The sequence below is a fragment of the Portunus trituberculatus genome, chromosome 15 (assembly GCF_017591435.1).
Source record: "Portunus trituberculatus isolate SZX2019 chromosome 15, ASM1759143v1, whole genome shotgun sequence".
NCBI classification, from domain to species: domain Eukaryota; kingdom Metazoa; phylum Arthropoda; class Malacostraca; order Decapoda; family Portunidae; genus Portunus; species Portunus trituberculatus.
This window is the reverse complement of record NC_059269.1, coordinates 14,854,097-14,873,628: the sequence shown is the minus strand read 5'-3', so window position 1 is coordinate 14,873,628 and position 19,532 is coordinate 14,854,097. Positions and strand designations below refer to the sequence as shown.

The 19,532-nt window shown below is 44.3% G+C and overlaps 1 long non-coding RNA gene across 1 annotated transcript in view; it reads left to right on the top strand.

Annotated features, from left to right (window-relative positions):
• Nucleotides 1-17,050, top strand: part of LOC123503934 — an 81,109-nt gene extending 64,059 nt beyond the window's left edge. Inside the window, exon 3 of the long non-coding RNA XR_006674651.1 lies at nucleotides 16,784-17,050. This is a non-coding gene — a long non-coding RNA (uncharacterized LOC123503934). The remainder of the gene's footprint in view (nucleotides 1-16,783) is intronic.
• Nucleotides 17,051-19,532: the final 2,482 nt, after the last annotated feature.

The window sequence follows — 19,532 nt, the reverse complement described above, 5'->3', positions numbered from 1 at the left end:
AGAAAACTCGTACTGAAATGTGTGCATATAATTGCGGCTCAAGACAGTGCGGCAAGATGTGCAATAATTAGGCAGCAGGAAGCAAAGGGGAGTGGCTGGCGGACAGGGCTGGGAGAGGCGTGGAGGGTCTTGGCGGGGCGGGGCGTGGGTGGGGTGGATGGGGTGAAGGGGGAGCAACCAAGCAGCGTTCGTCCTCCTCCCTCAGCGGCAGTAGATCGATATTGGTCTTTGTATAATTTCCTCCCTGCTTTTTTGTTCATTTTTAGCTCATGCTGTTGTTATTGCTGCTTTTTTTATGGTGGTACTGGTGGCGATGGTGGTGGTAGAGTTAGCATGCTAGTCCAAAACGTAATAGTAGTCGTAGTTGTTGTTGTTGTTAGTTTCTGTTGCTATTCTACCACTGTCATTGCTACTCCCACCACTGTTGCTCTCCCTTTGACTCTGCACATTTTATTGCAGCTTTTTGTGGGGGTACTGGTGGCGATGGTGGTGGTAGAGTCAGTATGCTAGTCTAAAACGTAACAGTCGTCGTAGTTACTGTTGTTTCTAGTTTCTGTTGCTATCCTACTGCTATCATCGCTACTCCCTCCACGGTTACTGTCATATCATACTCTGTGTTTCCATCATATTAACCAACCAGCGATAAAAATTCCTTGCGTCTACTGCTGCTGTCTATTGCACACTGTCGCCGGGAGGGCTGAGCGTACTGTGCTAAGCTTACAGAGACCTGGTGGACGAGTAAGACCCGCTGCAAAGGGAAAAGAGAGAGAACGCTTTAGACATGGCAAGGGAAAGGAGAAGAAATAGAGGGAAGGGAGAGGAACTTGCGTAGGGAGAGACGAAAGAGACGCAGCGTTTAATGAGACGAGAAGGACGAAGGACTCTGGAAGGGGAGGGAGACGGGAGGAAAGGGGAGGGAAGGCACGTGTAGGGGTGTGACGAGGGGAAGTGACGTACTGATTAGAGGGAGGGAGAGGGATAGTTACGTATAGGAAGGCGTTCAGGAGGAATGATGTAAGGGAAGACATGATAGGGGGATATGGGAGAAGGGGATAGTTAAGTGCATGGGGATATGGAGAGACATAGGGAGGTGTATGGGAGGAGGGGGGGTTTAGGGGAAAAATATACAGATAAAGCATATTGGTGTGTATTGGGGATGGGTTCATGGAGTAGTGTATGGAATGGGTTTATGGGGATTAGTTGAGAGAAGGGAGATATGGGCTTGTATGGGGAGGTGTATGGGGAGGTGTATGGGGAGGTGTAGGGGGGGGTAGGAGTAGCGTGTGTCCAATGTGCCCAGACTCCCATTGGGTTCAGGCTGGTGATAAATTATGTATTTTAGCTCCCCTCCTATCGTTACTCTCCCTTCCCTTTCCCTTTTCTCCTCTCCCTTCGCTCAATCCGTCTGTCTGTACTCTCTCTCTCTCTCTCTCTCTCTCTCTCTCTCTCTCTCTCTCTTCTTTATATAATTTTTTTTTATTTTCTGTTCCTTCCTTATTTTTTGTATTTTTCCCTTTTTTTTTTGTCTCCGTTTACCTTTCATTACCATCCTTTCAGTCCTCAAGTACCGACTCTCCCCCCCCACATCTCTCTCTCTCTCTCTCTCTCTCTCTCTCTCTGTGGGAAGCTCTTTTTTTCACCAGTTTCGTTTCCTCCATTGTTTCTACCTCCCGTGCTCATAGTAGTCTTAAATTTCCCTTGCATTTACGTTTTTCTTACTATTATTAATATTTTTCCCCTCTTAACACATTTTCCCCTCATGTACTAAGCAATCGTTTACATTCCTTCCATTTCTATCTTTTTTAATATTTTTTTTCTGTTTTCTTTGTATGAGGCAATTCTCTACTTTTTCCCTCAATTTTCCCCCACCCTAGTACTCGAGCACACGTCCGTCCCCTCGTTTTTCCACTGCCTCCCTTTTTCCCCTTTTCCCTTCCCTTCCCTTTCCTCCCCGTCCCTTCCACACCCTTGCAGTAAATGTATGGAAATCGCGAGCGGCGTGATATTGACGCGTCCCGCAGCTGTGAGGAAAGGCAGGTGCTGACGGGGCCACACCCACCCGTGCAGGTGTCTGTGGGACGCCGACAGAGAGAGACGGGGAACAGTAGCAAAAGGGAACATATAAAAAGACCAAGGAGAAAAAATGGCAAGGATTGAGAAGGAGGAGTTGTTAGTTTTCAGAGAGAGAGAGAGAGAGAGAGAGAGAGAGAGAGAGAGAGAGAGAGAGAGAGAGAGAGAGACCTGCGAAAACAAAGAGTATTCGTCCCAATATTCCCCACAAGAAGCTCCTCTCCCTTGCCTCCTTCTCCCTTACCCTTCCACACACACACACACACCGCTTGCCTTGCTTCTCCCAGCGGCCACGGTTGCATGGGAGCCACGTGGGTCATTTTTTTACCATTCGACGGCGCGTGAAATGGTCGCCGTCTGAGGGGCTTCGAGCTGCCTTGCCCAAGATTACCTCAGTGACAGTAGACCACGCAAGCACTCACACTATAGCCCAGATCGAGGTTGGACTGAAGCTGTGTTTGTCTCTGTCTGTCTGTCTCTCTCTCTCTCTCTCTCTCTCTCTCTGAAGCGTATTTTCATCTGTTTTTAGTGTCTTTCACGCTACTTCTTCCTGTTTTCTGTCTCTTTTTGCTTTATCTCGCGTTCAGTCACGTCACCAAATGCTCTCTCTCTCTCTCTCTCTCTCTCTCTCTCTCTCTCTCTCTCTCTCTCTCTCTCTCTCTCTCTCTCTGTCATCGCGAGCACCATCTGTTGACGTGGTGTAAAGATAATGTTTTTTATTTCCTTTGTGTGCTGTCTCGTCAGGTCGTTGTGTTTTGTTGATTTCCTGTCTCATTTCAGCGTCTGCTCATCATCCTTCCTTCTTTCTGCTTTGCTTTTTGTTACGTTCTGTCTCCCTTTCCCTTATGGCGCTGTGCTGCTTTGCTTTGTCTCAACGATTGCAGGTTTTGTAGTTTTTTTCTCCCTTTTTTACAGTTTTTTTGTAGCGTAGTCCTGTGATTCTGGTGTGATATGTCTATTTGGTGATTTCGTGTGTTTTTTTTTGATAGGGGTGATTACATAATGGTTCCTTTTCTATTCTTGTTTTCCTTTTTCTTTTCTTTTTCCTTTTTCCTTTTATGTTCGTCCATGATTATCTAGTTTGTTTTCCTTGCTTTCCCTTCTTTTCTTTTCTTTTGGTCGTATTCAATCTTTTTCTTACGTTTTTTCCTTTAGTTTCGTCTTTTTCTATAATTTTCCTTTCTTTATTTTCACAAAGGTGTGTTTTCTTCGTATCCTCTTATCACTGTTCTTTCACTTTCATCTTTTAATGTTTTCCTTTCCTCAAACCAACCTTTTTTACCTTGATTTCCCTCGCAGTCCAGCTTTGCATCACGCCATATTGCTGAGGTGGTGAAAAGGCATTGCAATATATCATTCTCTTATCTCTTATCGCCTTACCCTGTGACGTACTTCTGCGTGCCGCTTAACGATAAGGTGAGCGTATGTAAATTCCTGTCGAGTTTCCGCCTTTTTTGTTTTACGGCCTCCATTCTTTCCCTCGTGGCAGTAACGCGGCTTTATCTTCGCCATTACTCATGTGACTGCATCTGTTGTGTTTGGTTTGTATGCAAAGTGGAGAGAAGGTATTGCTGTTCCTTCTCGTGGTGGGAGAACATAAGGGGCTTGTTTGAGTGTGTAGATAGTTATTATTATTAGTTTCTTTAGCTCTGTATGACTTTGACTTTCTGCTGCCATTCCTTGCGTGCGAGATAGATAGATAGCTAGATAGATAGATAGGTAAGAGAGAGAGAGAGAGAGAGAGAGAGAGAGAGAGAGAGAGAGAGAGAGAGAGAGAGAGAGAGAGAGAGAGACGAGAAATAAGTAATCATTGAAACTATTCCTCAAGAAAACAATACTTTATCGGTTGCTAAATAAAAGAAAGCGAAAAGAAAAAAAAAGAAAAGAAAAAGGAAGAAAGAATAATCCTGATGAAAAGACGAAGAGGCTAGCAAAGGAACTCGGAAAAAAAAAAATAAACCAAAAAAAGAGAAAATAGAATACAATCACAAATATAAAATTACAGATGAAAAAAAAAAAAGAATCATGCAGCAAAAATACGTATTGAAACAGCATTAAAAAACAGACAGGGCAAAAAGCTACGATCACAGAGAGATGAAAAATAGAAGCGCAGCGACAGGCGGGGTTTAGAAGCAGCATCAGTCCTCAGCTTGACGGCTAAAGAATGGCAATAAATGTGACGTATTATTTCCATGTTGAGCACGGGGTTTTGGTTACCGTAGAGAGAGAGAGAGAGAGAGAGAGAGAGAGAGAATAGTAAACGTTGTTGTGTATGATGCATTGTAAATTAGGAGTATAAGTAACTTTTTTGAAATAGTTGAAAAAAGGTTTCCAATGTGCAAAACAGACAGATAGACATGCTGAGAGAGAGAGAGAGAGAGAGAGAGAGAGAGAGAGAGAGAGAGAGAGAGAGAGAGAGAGAGAGAGCCGGTGATATGGACAAACAAACAGAAACAAATCCATAACCTACCACTCCACACACACACACACACACACACACACACACACACACACACACACACACACACACACACACGGCTCAAGTCACCAGCACAGCACAACACAGCCACACCACCGCACAGAATGGCTAAATCATAAGCAACAAGGCAGCAACACCCTCGCAACTGGCACAGCTCTCCGCGTCCCCTCCCTGCCTTCCTCTCGATATTGAGGTCTGCAGGCATTCATTACTGACGCACCACGCACTCAGACACACCTGCCTCACTCGCCCACATCTCTCACAACCAGTCCTCCGGCACACGACGCGGCCTTAAGACTCAGGACTCCTTGATGTTTGCACTGTTTAAGCTTACCTTGAGTTTTGTATGTGTTAAGAGAGAGAGAAAGGGGGAAAAATGAGGCATAGGTTGGTACTTGAGTGTTACGTGAGGAAAATATTATGTTTGAGGGAAAATAATGTAAAATAATAAAAGGAAAAGAAGATAGATACATAGATAGAGGGATAGGTAGATAGATAGATTGATAGATAAATAGATAGATAGATGGATAGATAAAGAGAGAGATAGATAGATACATAGGTAGGTAGATAGATAGTTAGATAGATAGATAGATAGATAGATAGAGAGAGAGAGAGAGAGAGAGAGAGAGAGAGAGAGAGAGAGAGAGAGAGAGAGAGAGAGAGAGAGAGAGAGAACTTATATGATTTAATTAACTGGCAATTTCTCGTCTGTATGTTCACTTCTCAGGCTTCATTCATTATTCACGAGGCTCGCTTACCTTTTACATCTATTTATTAATTTATCTATCTCATTATTTTTTACTGTTATTTCCCTTCCCGGCCACCAATGACATTTTTTTTCCCTTGTTGTCCTTTTCTGAACTTTCCTTTCGTACTCTCAAGAAAGTCGATCTAGCTCTCTCCATCTGCCTTTCAACTTAAGTGTGGCTATTTATTCTCTTTCCTCCTCCTCCTCCTCCTTCTCTTTCTCCTCCTCTTCCTCCTCCTCCTCCTCCTTTCTTAAACTCGTAGTACATGGAATTCATAATATAGTCAATCTTCTGAAGCAGGTAAGCTTGTCACACACCTGTATAGTGTTTCTCTTACCTGTGTTCCAATGTCCCTCCTCTTGTTACCCTTCCCTCCATTCTCCTTGCCTTCCTCTCTTCCCTCTCCTGCTCCCTTTCCCTGGTTCTATTGCTTCTCTTTCCTCTGGGGATATTATTCTCTCTCTCTCTCTCTCTCTCTCTCTCTCTCTCTCTCTCTCTCTCTCTCTCTCTCTCACACACACACACACACACACACACACACACACACACACACACACACACACACACACACACACACACACACACACGTAAGTTGCCTGTACTCTTGTAACTTTGAATCGTTGCAGTTGTTAATACTCATACCACTGCACGTCATTGCATTGCACGGCGAGGCACGACACAACACCACACGCTCCGGGATATGATAGGAAAGAAGACGGAACAGGACAAAACGTTGCAGAAAGAGAGGTAACAGGGACGGGACAGAGAGGAACGTGGCAGGAAGGGACGGGGTGATAATTAATAGCTCGGTGAAATGACTGTAATTCACACGTGCTTACTGAGATTACGACTGTGCGTGAATTATTATTAAAAAGCTGTCGAAAGTTTGCATTCATTTGTACCAACGAGATGTATGTATTGCGTATTGCTGCTGGTGATGACAGTAATTGTTATTTTGTATTGTTTTTTGTTATTATCCTCTTCAGCACCATGACGCGTTTTCATATTCATTCTGGCTACTATTTTGTCATTTCTAACAGCTTCAGAAACTCATGTGGTGGAATAAAATAGTGAAGACTGTGGCCATTAATTTTCTGACCTCCATAAACCCTTCCTAATGTCAATAAAATCATCTAATCGTACCCAAAAATCAAAGTAAAATGTGTCTCAGTATTGAAGGGTTAAAAGTTGAGTTTATTATTATTTCTTTTAATGTAATTGCTTTTGCTAACTCCTTCAGAACTGGGACGCATTTTACCTTGAGTTTGGGTATGATTAGACGATTTTATTTACATTAGGAAGGGTCTATGGAGGTAAGAAGATTGATGGCCAGAGTCTTCACTATTTCAATCCCCACCACGATTTTCTTTACATTAAGAAGGGTCTATGGAGGTCAAAAGATTAATAGCCAGTCTTCACTATTTTAATCCCCCCATAATTTCCTGAAGCTGTCTAAAATCACGTAATATTAACCAGAATGAATGTGGAAATGCGTTATGGTATTGAAGGGGTTAAGAGATTTCACGTTGTTTTTTAGTGAAAGTTGTTATTGTTATTTGTATTATATTGCTCATTATTTCTTTAGTTGGGTATTGTTTTTGTTCGATTATTGTGTTATTTTTGTTCTGGTTATCATTCATTTCAGTTTTTTTTTTATTATTTTGTAGTTTGTTGCTGTTTTGGTTTGCTTTTTTGGTGCCTTTTGATTTTGTTGTTGTTGTTGTTGTTGTTGTTGTTGTTGTTAGTGGTGGTGATGATGGTGGTGTTGTTATTATAATTGTTGTTGTTGTTGTTGTTGTTGTTGTTGTTGTTAGTGGTGGTGGTGGTGGTGGTGGTGGTGGTGGTGGTGGTATTGTCATTATAATTATTGTTGTTGTTGTTGTTGTTGTTGTTGTTGTTGTTGTGGTGGTTGGTGGTGTTGTTATTATTATTGTTGTTGTTGTTGTCATTATTATTATTATTATTATTATTATTATTATTATTATTATTATTATTATTATTATTATTGTTTTTGTTTTCATTATTGTTGTTTTTTGTTGTTGTTGTTGTTGTTGTTGTTGTTGTTGTTGTTGTTGTTGTTGTTGTTGTCGTGGTCGTTGTTATACACTAATGGCGACACATTTTGGTTCCTGTTTGGTGATTGTTGTGCAGTACATATTCACGTGAACTAACAACGATTATATAGTTTTGTGCTGATTACCATTAAATAGAATGTTTGTGTGTATATTGTTCTGTTAATGACGTGTTAAAAATTTAGAGGTACGTAGATGTTTTGTTAATGAATTCTCTCTCTCTCTCTCTCTCTCTCTCTCTCTCTCTTTATTATTTATACCATATGGGCTTTTCACGGGAATTTATAAGCTAAAGGGGGGTACTTTTTTGGGGTACCTCCTATCTCAAAGCCCACCCGCTAGGAAACCGTTGCCCCGAGTGAGGAAGCCCAACCTACACGTGGACCGTAGATAGGATTCGAACCCGTGCGCTTGGAGACCCCTCGGACCCCAAAGCACGCATGGTTCCACTGTACTCTCTCTCTCTCTCTCTCTCTCTTCATTATCATCCCTTCTTTCTTACCGTCACCTTTCATGATTATCCAGCATCTTAGTTTCAATTATCTTCCCTCCCTCGTTCGTATCCCTTCATCTATCCACGTCTTTCTCTTCCTCCTTTATCTCAGCCAAGGCAGTTATTCTCTCCCTGTTCCCTCTCTCTTGCTATTCTCCCTTCTCTCCTTTTCCCCGGCCATCCATCAAGCCTCCCTTCCTTCCCTTTCTCCTCCCTTGTCCCTGCCCAAAGCTTTACTCCCTCCCTCCCTCTCGTAGTAATTAGCAAAGTCACAAACAAGATTTCTGACAAACATGACACCTGGGACATTCTTGCGTTCTTATTATTATCATCGTCGAGAGAGAGAGAGAGAGAGAGAGAGAGAGAGAGAGAGAGAGAGAGAGAGAGAGAGAGAGAGAGAGAGAGAGAGAGAGAGAGAGGCGGTAGCTCATAAGAAGGAATAATGGTGGAGGGGAGGGAACACTGGTCTTCTGGTAAAGCTCCATAATACTAGAGAGAGAGAGAGAGAGAGAGAGAGAGAGAGAGAGAGAGAGAGAGAGAGAGAGAGAGACGTACACATACATAATACACCAAAATCGACCTTTGAAGTTATCTAAAATCCTGATAGAACAACCTTCTTCAAAATAGGAAGCTTACCTGGGATTGAGGGGACGAGGAGAACAAGGGAGTACGTAAAACAGGGAAAGGGATAAGCATAGAGGGCAAGGAGGAAGAGAGAGGGGAAAGGACGAGGGGTAATCTATGGAAGACGAAGGGAGAGAGTGAGGAAGGAGGGTACTACAGTGAGGGGAGACGAAGAAGGGCTCAAGAGGGGAGTACATTGAAGGGGAGAGACGCAGCTATTTATGTGGTACTCTGGGTTATTTTTGGCAGCACTGGGATCCTCATGCGGGCTTGTAGAGGGAATCAAGAGCCAGTGAGACCCGCTGCTGGTGGGTATTGTTGTTGCATTGCTCTGGTTCGATGGAAGAAGGCTGTGAGATGTTTTGTCATGAGGCTGTGTGGGTGTGTGCGCGTGTGGGTGGGTGGGTGGATGTGGGTGTGTGTTTCAGTCTCTCTTCTCTCTCTCTCTCTCTTGTGTGTTTTGTATTGGTATCTGGTGTAAAGCTTTTAGAATATTGTGCTGTGTGTGTGTGTGTGTGTGTGTGTGTGTGTGTGTGTGTGTGTGTGTGTGTGTGTGTGTGTGTGTGTTGAATAGAGTGTGGTTTCTTTTGTTGTTCTTTTTTCTTCCTCCTCCTCTTCTATCATTTTTATTATTTATTCGACGTTTCAACTATATATTTCTCTAGTTTTTGGTATATAGTGGGGAGGTATTTTCGACAAACCATAAGAATCTGCAGTAAGTTATATAAGAAAAAGCAAACTTACATTCTAATATTCAGACTTGCGTTCACTTCCCAATGATGTTCTGCTTGGCATGTACTCCTCGTTTCCAATAGTCGTAAGCTTCCCCCACACTGCAAGTTACGCTTTGCATTTGCTCAGGGCTGGAGGACGAACGGGAGGGACGCCACGGGACTCACAAGAGGGAGATTTGGAGCCTGACAAAACGTGCAGGAACTGATGCGGTTATATGACTGTACAAGCTAAAGGGAACACTCGTAAAGCTCGTGAGTGGGATAGACTGTTGAGTTTTTTATTCAGAGCACGTGACTGGACGCAGAGGTTTGATTCTCTTCCTAGAATCAGTAGAAATGGAATCCCTATAGCTTGTCTTTTCCCTCTCTGGCTTCCTTGTATACCCTCCACTGATAATGATAATGATGTGTGCATTGAAACCTTACCTTGTTTCTGTGAGGAGCCTTTTGTTGTCTATAGTCTAAAGTGGCTCCTCGGTCTCAGTCTAAATGGTGTCTCGGAGGATTGCGTGGTTGTTAGATCTTGAGGAAAACTGTATGATATCCTTGTGATGTGTCTTAATCAACAGAAAGCAAGTATTATTCACACAATCAGTTATATCATCTCCAGGAGCCACTTTAGAATGAACAGACTATAATAATCATCATATTTCGTCCTCTCCTACTGTTATCTCTTTCATCTTCACTTGTGACTACCATTCTATGCAATTCTAACACCATTCCATCCCTTTGTCTCACTCCCTGGTGTTCCCCTCAATCTTCTTCCATCAGCTTGTTTTCTCCACCAAAACTACAAAGATGCAACTATACGAGGCCAGTCCAACGAAAGGAAGTAGATTTAATGTGTCCCCCAGCTAAGACACCCTGAGCTAAAGTGGCAGGTATTGGCTCTACCCTCCCAGCCTTGAACCTCGCGCTCCTTCACTGTCGACGGAGAGTGGAGTAGCTTGGCACTAGTAGTTGAGGCCTTTGTTCTGCTGGAGAATTCTTGATGGTGACGATAACGACCACGCTGGCGATGATGATGATAAATACGATGATTATAAAAAGAAATAATGAGAGGATAAGAAAACTAATTTAATACTTTACCATCAAAATTACGTGTAAATATGTTAAAAGTATATATTCCACGACAACAGTCAGAGAGAGAGAGAGAGAGAGAGAGAGAGAGAGAAGGAAGGAAGAGGGTGTGAAATTTTTCCAAGGAGTTTTAGAACCCCCCTCGTAGCAGTGGCCAGAAATTCTTGCAACACATACAGGAATTCCTTTATTAACTCTGGTTCTCATAGCAAGAGTCGGAAGTTTGCTCGTTGCCAAACTAAATGGTAGTAAATCTTTGCGTGTTAGGAAGCGGTCGATAGAGGGAGAGAAAGAGAGGTGGGGTGTGGGAGAGGAGGGAGGGAAGGTGGACGAGATTGAAGAAGAGAGAGAGAGAGAGAGAGAGAGAGAGAGAGAGAGAGAGAGAGAGAGAGAGAGAGAGAGAGAGAGACGAAGGAAACACGGTGAGGATGCAGGAGGAAAAAATAGAGGAAAAAAGATAAAAAGGATACGGAAACACAAATGAGATGGTGGCAGAGAGAGAGAGAGAGAGAGAGAGAGAGAGAGAGAGAGAGAGAGAGAGAGAGAGAGAGAGAGAGAGAGAGAGAGAGACTAATGACTTACACAATTGACAGGCCAAAAGGAATAACTAGACGAGAGTGGCGGAATAAAAGAGGAGGAGGAGGAGGAGGAGGAGGAACGAGTTAAAGGGAGATTATACTTATCCCTCGACCTCACGTCCGGGGCAGAGGGCGGGCACATGGCGGGCATAGGCGGGACGGGCGGCGTTAGCGGGGGCGGCAGTGGCGGTGGCGGCGATGGCGTTGGCAGGAAGCGACGGATGAGGCAAGCGTCACCACCTGCCAGGAAGCGACACATGAGGATAGGATGCACTCAGCCACCGGGACGGGAAGAGCCACATCAGTCAGCCACAGCCCACCCGGGGGAACCACCTGACACACACACACACACACACACACACACACACACACACACACATGCAGATCTTATGTTTCACACCTGTTTATGCAAAGACACGGCTCCTGACTTTCATGTTTCTTCGTCTTCTTTTTTCCTTTCCCTTGTCAAGCCGTCTCCTCTCCCGCCAGCAGTGTATCTCCTTCATTGTAAAAAAAAAAAAAAAAACTGCACTGAGGTCACCAAGGACACACACACACACACACACACACACACACACACACACACACACACACACACACACACACACACACACACACACTCACGTCAATTTAGCAGTATACAGGATATGCTTCTAAATGCTTCTAATGTGATTGAGTGATTGATTGACTCTAATGAACTCTCAAATGCAGTAGATAGATTTCGCTTAATATATCATGAACTATAACGAACATGGCCTAAGAACATTATCATTATACCCACAGCTGTCTATGATATACATCGGATGAAGCCTTTTCTCCACCACTAACTTTAATCTTTTCACCATAACATTTACCTCAACCGTCCCCTTTTGTCAATACCGCTCTTAACTGAAAGCATGTCGTTAACTGCATGATAGCGTGTGCGTAATACCACATAATTCTGCCCGACCATATCGCATCAATAAGCCTTATAACCACTAGACTAGCACTGGCAATATCGATCCTTGTCAGTTTCCCTCAATGATATTACATAATCAATCAATATCCTCTACACTGTCTCAATTTACTACTAACCTTGCTTCCTTTCTTTCCCTCATTCTTAAGAACAACAAAAACTCATTGACACCTTTAATGTACGTATGTGTGAGTGTATGAGTGTGTGGGTGTGTTCTGATCACGTCCCCCGCACCGCTCCAGGGCGTGTGTTGTGGCGAGACAGGCCTGCGGGTGGTGGGTGAGTGATCGCGTTAGCCAAAGTCAGCGGTAGAAAGCGTGACGTGAGGGGAGGGAGCGACCAGCGAGCGAGCCAGTCAGCCAGCCAGCCAGCCAGCCAGCGAGGCATTCGAGGCTCCAGAGCGACCTTGTCCTCGGCGATCTGTAACGTGACTGCGGGGCTGGTGCAGTGACAGGAGGGCTTTAGTGCCGCGGCGACGATGACTTATTGCCGTGACTCTGGTTGTGTCGGGTTGTCATTGTGGTGGTGGTAATGATTGGGGGAGTTTGCTACTTCTTTTGATGTTATTGGTGGTTGCTCTTGTGGTGGTGGTGGTGGTGGTGGTGAGGACGTTGTTGTTGTTGTTGTTGATGGTGGTGGTGGTAGTGGTGGTGTTTTTGTTGTTGTTGATGTTGTTGTTGTATGCTTTTTCTTACGATATGTTTTTTTTTTATTTTCTCCTCCTCCTCCTCCTCCTCCTCCTCCTCCTCCTCCTCCTCCTCCTCCTCCTCCTCCACCTCTTCCTCCTTCTCCTTCTCCTCCTTCTCCTCCTCCTCCTCCTCCTCCTCCTCCTCCTCCTCCTCCTCCTCCTCCTCCTCCTCCTCCTCGATCTCCTTACGATAAGTCGACGGAGTTACATATCCAAACATAAAAAATGAAAAAAAACTGTGTGTGTGTGTGTGTGTGTGTGTGTGTGTGTGTGTGTGTGTGTGTGTGTATACGTGTGCGTGTGCAGATACGGTACTTGCATGTGATTATATGAGGCAGTATGTTGTGTATGATGGCTGTACGTGATAATCCATGTTTTTTTCTTGCCACCTGAAGGATACATAAACAATTCTAAACCGTAAAATTGAATGAAAAATACCCGTTTTTATGTGACATACACACAGCTTGGTCACCTTCACACACACACACACACACACACACACACACACACACACACACACACACACACACACACACACACACATGGAGGTTACTGATACTATAATTACAAGGTCTGATTTCTTTCCCTGGCTCCCCTCTCCCTCTCTCTCCCTCCCTCCCTCCCTATTGGTGGCCGTATGAACACAGATAGCCAATCATCTGCTTTCTCTCGTCTCCCTCCGGTCAGATTATCGACCCACCAAAATCGGGATTGGTTTTAAAGGCCCGGCGTTTATTTGAGTATTCATCAACGCTGTGTAGGGGAGAGGAAGGGTGAGAGAGAGAGAGAGAGAGAGAGAGAGAGAGAGAGAGAGAGAGAGAGAGAGAGAGAGAGAGAAGGAATGAATGCAGGGAAAGAAGGAAAGGACATAAAATAAGATGGTAAAAAAAAGGAAGAAAGAATATATGGAAAGGGAGGAAGGAACCAGAGAGAGAGAGAGAGAGAGAGAGAGAGAGAGAGAGAGAGAGAGAGAGAGAGAGAGAGAGAGAGAGAGAGAGAAAAGGAATGAATGCAGAGAAAGAAGGAAGGGACATAAAATAAAACGGTAAAAGAAGGAAAAAAGAATATATGGAAAGGCAGGAAGGAAACAGAGAGAGAGAGAGAGCACAGTTGCTGGCTTCCTTGTTTGCTGGAAAAATGAAGGTGGGGAATCCACAGCAGCCACCGCCTCAGCTGGTCCAGCAATGTGAGAAGACTGTCACCATGGTGGAGGTGACGCATCAGCAGGTGAAGCGATTATTGCGGGGGCTGGACACACAGAAAGCTACCGGCCCTGATGACATCAGCCCGCACCTGCTGAAGCGATGCTCCCAGGAACTGGCTGCCCCTCTCACCCAAGTCTTCACAACTTGTGTACGGGAAAACGTCTGGCCTTCAGTGTGGAAGGAGGCTCGAGTAGTTCCGTACACAAAAAGCTCAGGACGGACCCAAAAAACTACAGACCCATATCCCTGTTGTCAGTGGTGGGTAAAGTGTTTGAGAGGGTCGTGGCAGAGGTGGTGTGTAGCCATCTCAAGGACAATGCCCTCCTCTCAGACCAACAGTTTGGGTTCAGACCTGGAAGGTCAACCTCCGACCTAATGATGCTTCTCACCAGGCAGTGGCAGGACGCCCTCGACGACGGCAAGGACACTATAGTGGTTGCTTTGGACATAGCTGGAGCTTTTGATAAAGTATGGCACAACGGATTACTGGAAAAGCTTCGTGCTAAAGGCATCCAGGGTGGCTTGCTACGACTCCTGGGAAATTACCTGCAGGACAGAAGCCTCAAGGTGGTTGTCAACGGGCAAACATCTGAGTCCCTGCCTGTGGAGGCATCAGTGCCACAGGGTTCAATTCTTGGCCCACTCCTGTGGAATATCTACGTGGATGATCTTCTCCAGCTACTGCCAGGAGTCAAGGCCTATGCTGATGACTGCACCCTCTCCTATACCTATCCACGCCAGGACAGTGGGCGGGCTGCTGAGGCCATCAATCAGCAGCTACGAGTGATAGAGGAGTGGGGTGCTCGCTGGCAAGTGACATTCGCGCCGGAGAAGACACAGGCAATGGTTGTCTCTCGGTCCCCAGCCGCCATGGCAGCAATGGCAGGAAAGTTGTCTTTTGGCGCTGCTGCTCTCCCACTCCAAGATGACGTCAAGATACTTGGAGTGGAGGTGGATCGAGGGCTGAGGTTTGACAGCCATGTCAAAACCATTGCCAAGAAAGCCTCTCACAGGATCTCCGCTCTCAGAAGGATCGCCAGTTTCCTCGACAGGAAGGGAGACTGCTGCTGTACAAGGCACAGGTGCGGCCCCACCTTGAGTACGCAGCTCTCTCCTGGATGTCCTGTGCCGCCACACACAGAAGGAGACTGGACAGCATCCAACGCCGCGCCATACGGCTAGTAGATGCTGCAATACCACCTCACCCAGAGCCTGAGCGTCCTCTTGATTCACTGGAACACCGCAGAGATGTGGCGGCAATCGTAGTGTTCCATAAGGCACAGGTGCAAAGAGTGCCACATCTGGCAGGGCTGCGTCATCCTCTGAGAGTCACCGCACGGAGCACGAGAACGGTGCTCAATGGTGGTGACGCCGTAGAGGTGCCGCGATCCCACGGGTGTCAGCATCAACGCACCTTCGCAGGACGCGTCTCCAGGATGTGGAACTTGTTCACGGCCGCGGTGCCTCACGTCCAGGAGATGAACACACACAGTGTCAAACTGATGGCACATAAGTGGAGACAGACACTGCCAACTCCTCTGACACTCTTTGTGACGTGACACTCAGTGTAGTGCAGTGCGTGAATAGTGCTAGTGAAGTGAAAAGAACAGTGCTCCATTTACATGCTGACCATCTTGTATATTATCTATTTTTAAGTCTTGTAAATATTGTAGAGAAATAGATTGTAGTACCCTTAGAATAGGTAGCACACGACAGTGCGCCTTTGGGTACATGTTCTTCTGTATAAATTATGTTTAAATAAAAAAAAAAAAAAAAGAGAGAGAGAGAGAGAGAGAGAGAGAGAGAGAGAGAGATGAGAACAAGACCAACAAGCCCCAAACAACCTTACAACGCCAGCAGGGAGGAAGGCGAGACGAGGCTAGATTGAGGCGGGAAAGGCCGTAAGAACCGCTGCCCAGAACCAGAGCCAACGTGGTCCACGCTAACTCGTCTTGTGTGTGCGAAGTTTGAGCCGAGACAGGATTGCTTGTTGACTTATTTGAGAGTCTCCGCTTCCACAATCTCTCCAAGCCGCTCCTTCAATTATTCTCCTCCTCCTCCTCCTCCTCTTCCTCTTCCTCTTCCTCCTTCTCCTCTTTCTCTTCCTTTTCTTCGTTCTCAATGTCTTTTCTCTCCCTTGTTTTTATCTTGTCCATTTCCCTCTTTTGCTCTCTCTCTCTCTCTCTCTCTCTCTCTCTCTCTCTCTCTCTCTCTCTCTCTCTCTCTCTCTCTCTCTCTCTCTCTCTCTCTCTCTCTCTCTCTCTCTCTCTCTCTCTCCCTAACCTCTTCACACTTCCCCTCCTGTTCTCCCTCTCTTTCTCCCTCTTGCTCTCTCCATTAATCCTCTCACTCGCCTCCTCGTCACAATCAAGAAGCAATCACTTAAAATCAGAAGGAACTACATAACTTGATGAATTTTGCTTTGTGTCTTGTTTAAGTGTCCCCTTCATATCCACTGTTAGTTGATTAGTTGGGAGATTTGTACGGTGTGTGTGTGTGTGTGTTTTTTTTTTTTCTGTATCTCTCTCTGTCTCTCTGTCTCTCTACGTGTTTCGTCCTTTTTCATATCCTTGTATATTTGTGTAATCGTTCCTTCGTTTCCATTTTCTGTTTTTTCATGTTTTTTTTTTATACCATGTGGGGTTTTCACGGGAATTTATGGGCTAAAAGGGATGTTTTTTTGGGGGTACCTCCTATCTCAAAGCCCACCCGCTAGGAAACCGTTGCCCCGAGTGAGGAAGCCCAACCTACACTCAGACCGTGGACAGGATTCGAACCCGTGCGCTTGGAGACCCCTCGGACACCAAAGCACGCATGGTTCCACTGTACCACGGAGGTGTTTGTTTCTCTAATCATATTTTCTGCTTTTTCTCTCTTGTTTCGTTATTTTTTTTTGCTTTTCCACTTCCTTCGAATTCTTTTCTTTCCTTGTCATGTGATTCAATTTCCTCTTTCCTTCACTTTTGCGTCATCTGGTTTGTATTTTGGTATCTCAAATTTTCTGCACCTCTTTTCTTATTTCCTATCAAGTTAACACCTTCTATTTCTCTCTCCAGGTAACAGCTTGCAGAACCACCGGAGTCTGTCAACTCTGACCCAACGCTTTCCTCTACCGTCACTCAGCAAGTAAGGAAAATGTAACTCCTTTTGCTCAGAAATTTCGCTGGAATGAAGAGAAAACAGAGGATGATTAATGCTGGGTAGATAGACGGGTAAGGAATAGTAAGGAGAGAAACAGACGAATGGTAAGAAGAGAAACAGATGAAGATAGTTGGGTAGATAGACGAGTAGGAATAGTAAAGAGAGAAATAGACGAGTAGTAGGAAGAGAAACAGACGAATAGTAGGAAGAGAAATAGACGAATAATACGGAGAATAGAAACAGACGAAGATTAATAATTGGATAGAGGGACGAGTAGGGCTAGAAAGGAGTCTGTGTTATTCTGCAGGAGATGGATACCAGTGCATCTGAGAACGATAGAGTGAGAGATGTCGCTTAGTTGATTAAAACGTTTGCCTGTCCTGTTTATCGATTTCTGCGACGTATTGGGTGTCTGTGCTCTCTCTCTCTCTCTCTCTCTCTCTCTCTCTCTCTCTCTCTCTCTCTCTCTCTCTCTCTCTCTCCTTCAACTTGTCAGCTTAACAATTTGCATTTCATTTCAATTTTTCTCCCGCTTGATCCCTTGCGTGTCATATCTGCGACTCTCTCTCTCTCTCTCTCTCTCTCTCTCTCTCTCTCTCTCTCTCTCTCTCTCTCTCTCTCTCTCTTTCTAACATCGTCCTCCTTTCCTCCTTTTTTTATTATTTTACCTCCCATATTAGAAAAACAACAGTGAAGATTTTGTACAAGAATCCAGCAGGAATTATAAATCATCATTGGTTTAGTGAGATGGATCGCTTTTTGTCAACACTCCCCGCACACTGAGACTCATCCACAGCTTACCTCTTTTTATGTCAACTCATGCGAGAAGGATAGAATAAATAGCGGGGAATGATATTATCGCCACCAAGAATGCCTGCAGTGAAAGGTGTGATGCTGCGGAGAGTGAGTGACACCAGTGACCGCAATGTTAAGATGGTCAAGGCTGGAACAACAGTGGCTCAAGGGAAGGGAAGGGCTGGAGGGCGTGAGGAGGCCTGATGAGGAAGACATTAGGGAAGATAATGGCGAGGAAGGAAATTGCTTTGACGGAGAGAGAGAGAGAGAGAGAGAGAGAGAGAGAGAGAGAGAGAGAGAGAGAGAGAGAGAGAATACGAAAGTGAATGAATTAGTGTGAGTGAATGCGGGTATTCAACATCACAAAGGACGTGTGTGTGTGTGTGTGTGTGTGTGTGTGTGTGTGTGTGTGTGTGTGTGTGTGTGATGGTGGGGGAAAAATCACCTGCCTGCTCCGCCCTACCTTGCTTTTTTTTCCTCTTTTTTTTTCCCTCATTTTCTTTTACACATGAAGGTCTTTGTTCACGGCGCTAAGCTATATAAGGCACTGCAGGGGCGCGGGCTGATGGTGTGTTTACATCAACGTGCCTTTTTAGGACCTATTACACCTTCCTCTTTCCCTTCCTCCCCTCTCGTCCCTCTTCCTCTCCTTGAATGAAGCCGTAACCTAGTTTTAAGATGTGCAGGTAACATGTACGTCATCCTGGGAAGGTAAGGATGGTTTCAGTCAATCTCTATTACTCAAGGAACACGCTGGAACTCATGCTATTGGTTGTAACTTGGATAATTTCAGATACATTGTAGTTAGGTTAGGTTAGATTAAGTTAAGTTAAGTTAGAGCTCGTACGAATTGTAGGTTAGACAATTTTAGATTTGGAAAGATGTAGGATAACCCTTTGAGTACTATGACGTGTTTCCATATTTATTCTGCTTACTATTTGGTGATTTTATACAGCTTCAGAAACTTATTATGTGAGGGATTGAAATAGTGAAGACTGTGGCCATTAATCTTCTGACCTCCATAGACCAATCCTAATGTACATATAAGGGTCTAATCGTACACAAATCTTAAGGTATAATTTGTCCCAGTATTGAAGGGGCTAAGCTTGGTTCTTTTACTCAGACAATAACTTAGAACTCATACTTGTAACTTAAATTAATTCAGATTTAAGAAGATATAGATTAAAATTTGTAAGTTTCAGATATTAGTGTGTCTCAAGAAGAGGTTGTATATGTAGATGACAATGGCAACTGGTTTTAACCCCTTCAGTACCATGCCGCGTTTCCATATACAGCTTCAAAATGTTGTGTGGAGATTAAAATAGTAAAGACTCCGGCCATTAATCTTGTGACCTCCATAGACCTTTCCTAATGTGAATAGAATCGTCTAATCACACCCAAAACTCAAGGTATAAATGCATCCCTGTATTGAAGAGGTTAAGTGGTCAGGATATCCTATGTTTTGGTGTATTTGCCTATTATGATCTTATTTATGTTCTGAAGAGTGTGTTCTTATGTTATTGGTCATCTATATATCACTCTGCTTCCGAGGATTAATAAATGTATGCTTGTTTGATTTGAGTAAACATTTAAAACTTCATTAAATTATTATACACAACAAGTACTAGAATATGGCCCAGAATATGTGTCTTATGCTACTGGTTATCTTTCCATCATTTCAGCTTTGGGGAGATTAAGAAACGTATACATGTTTCATCAATTCATATGAGCATGTTTACTCTCTCATCTACTTTTGAAATTGTGAACTTAGATAAACGCCCTTCTCGTGTTTGTTATTGGTTTATATAACACTGTATTGGGGGAGATTAAAAAGAGATGTTTGTTTGAGAAATTGTGAACTAAAATAAA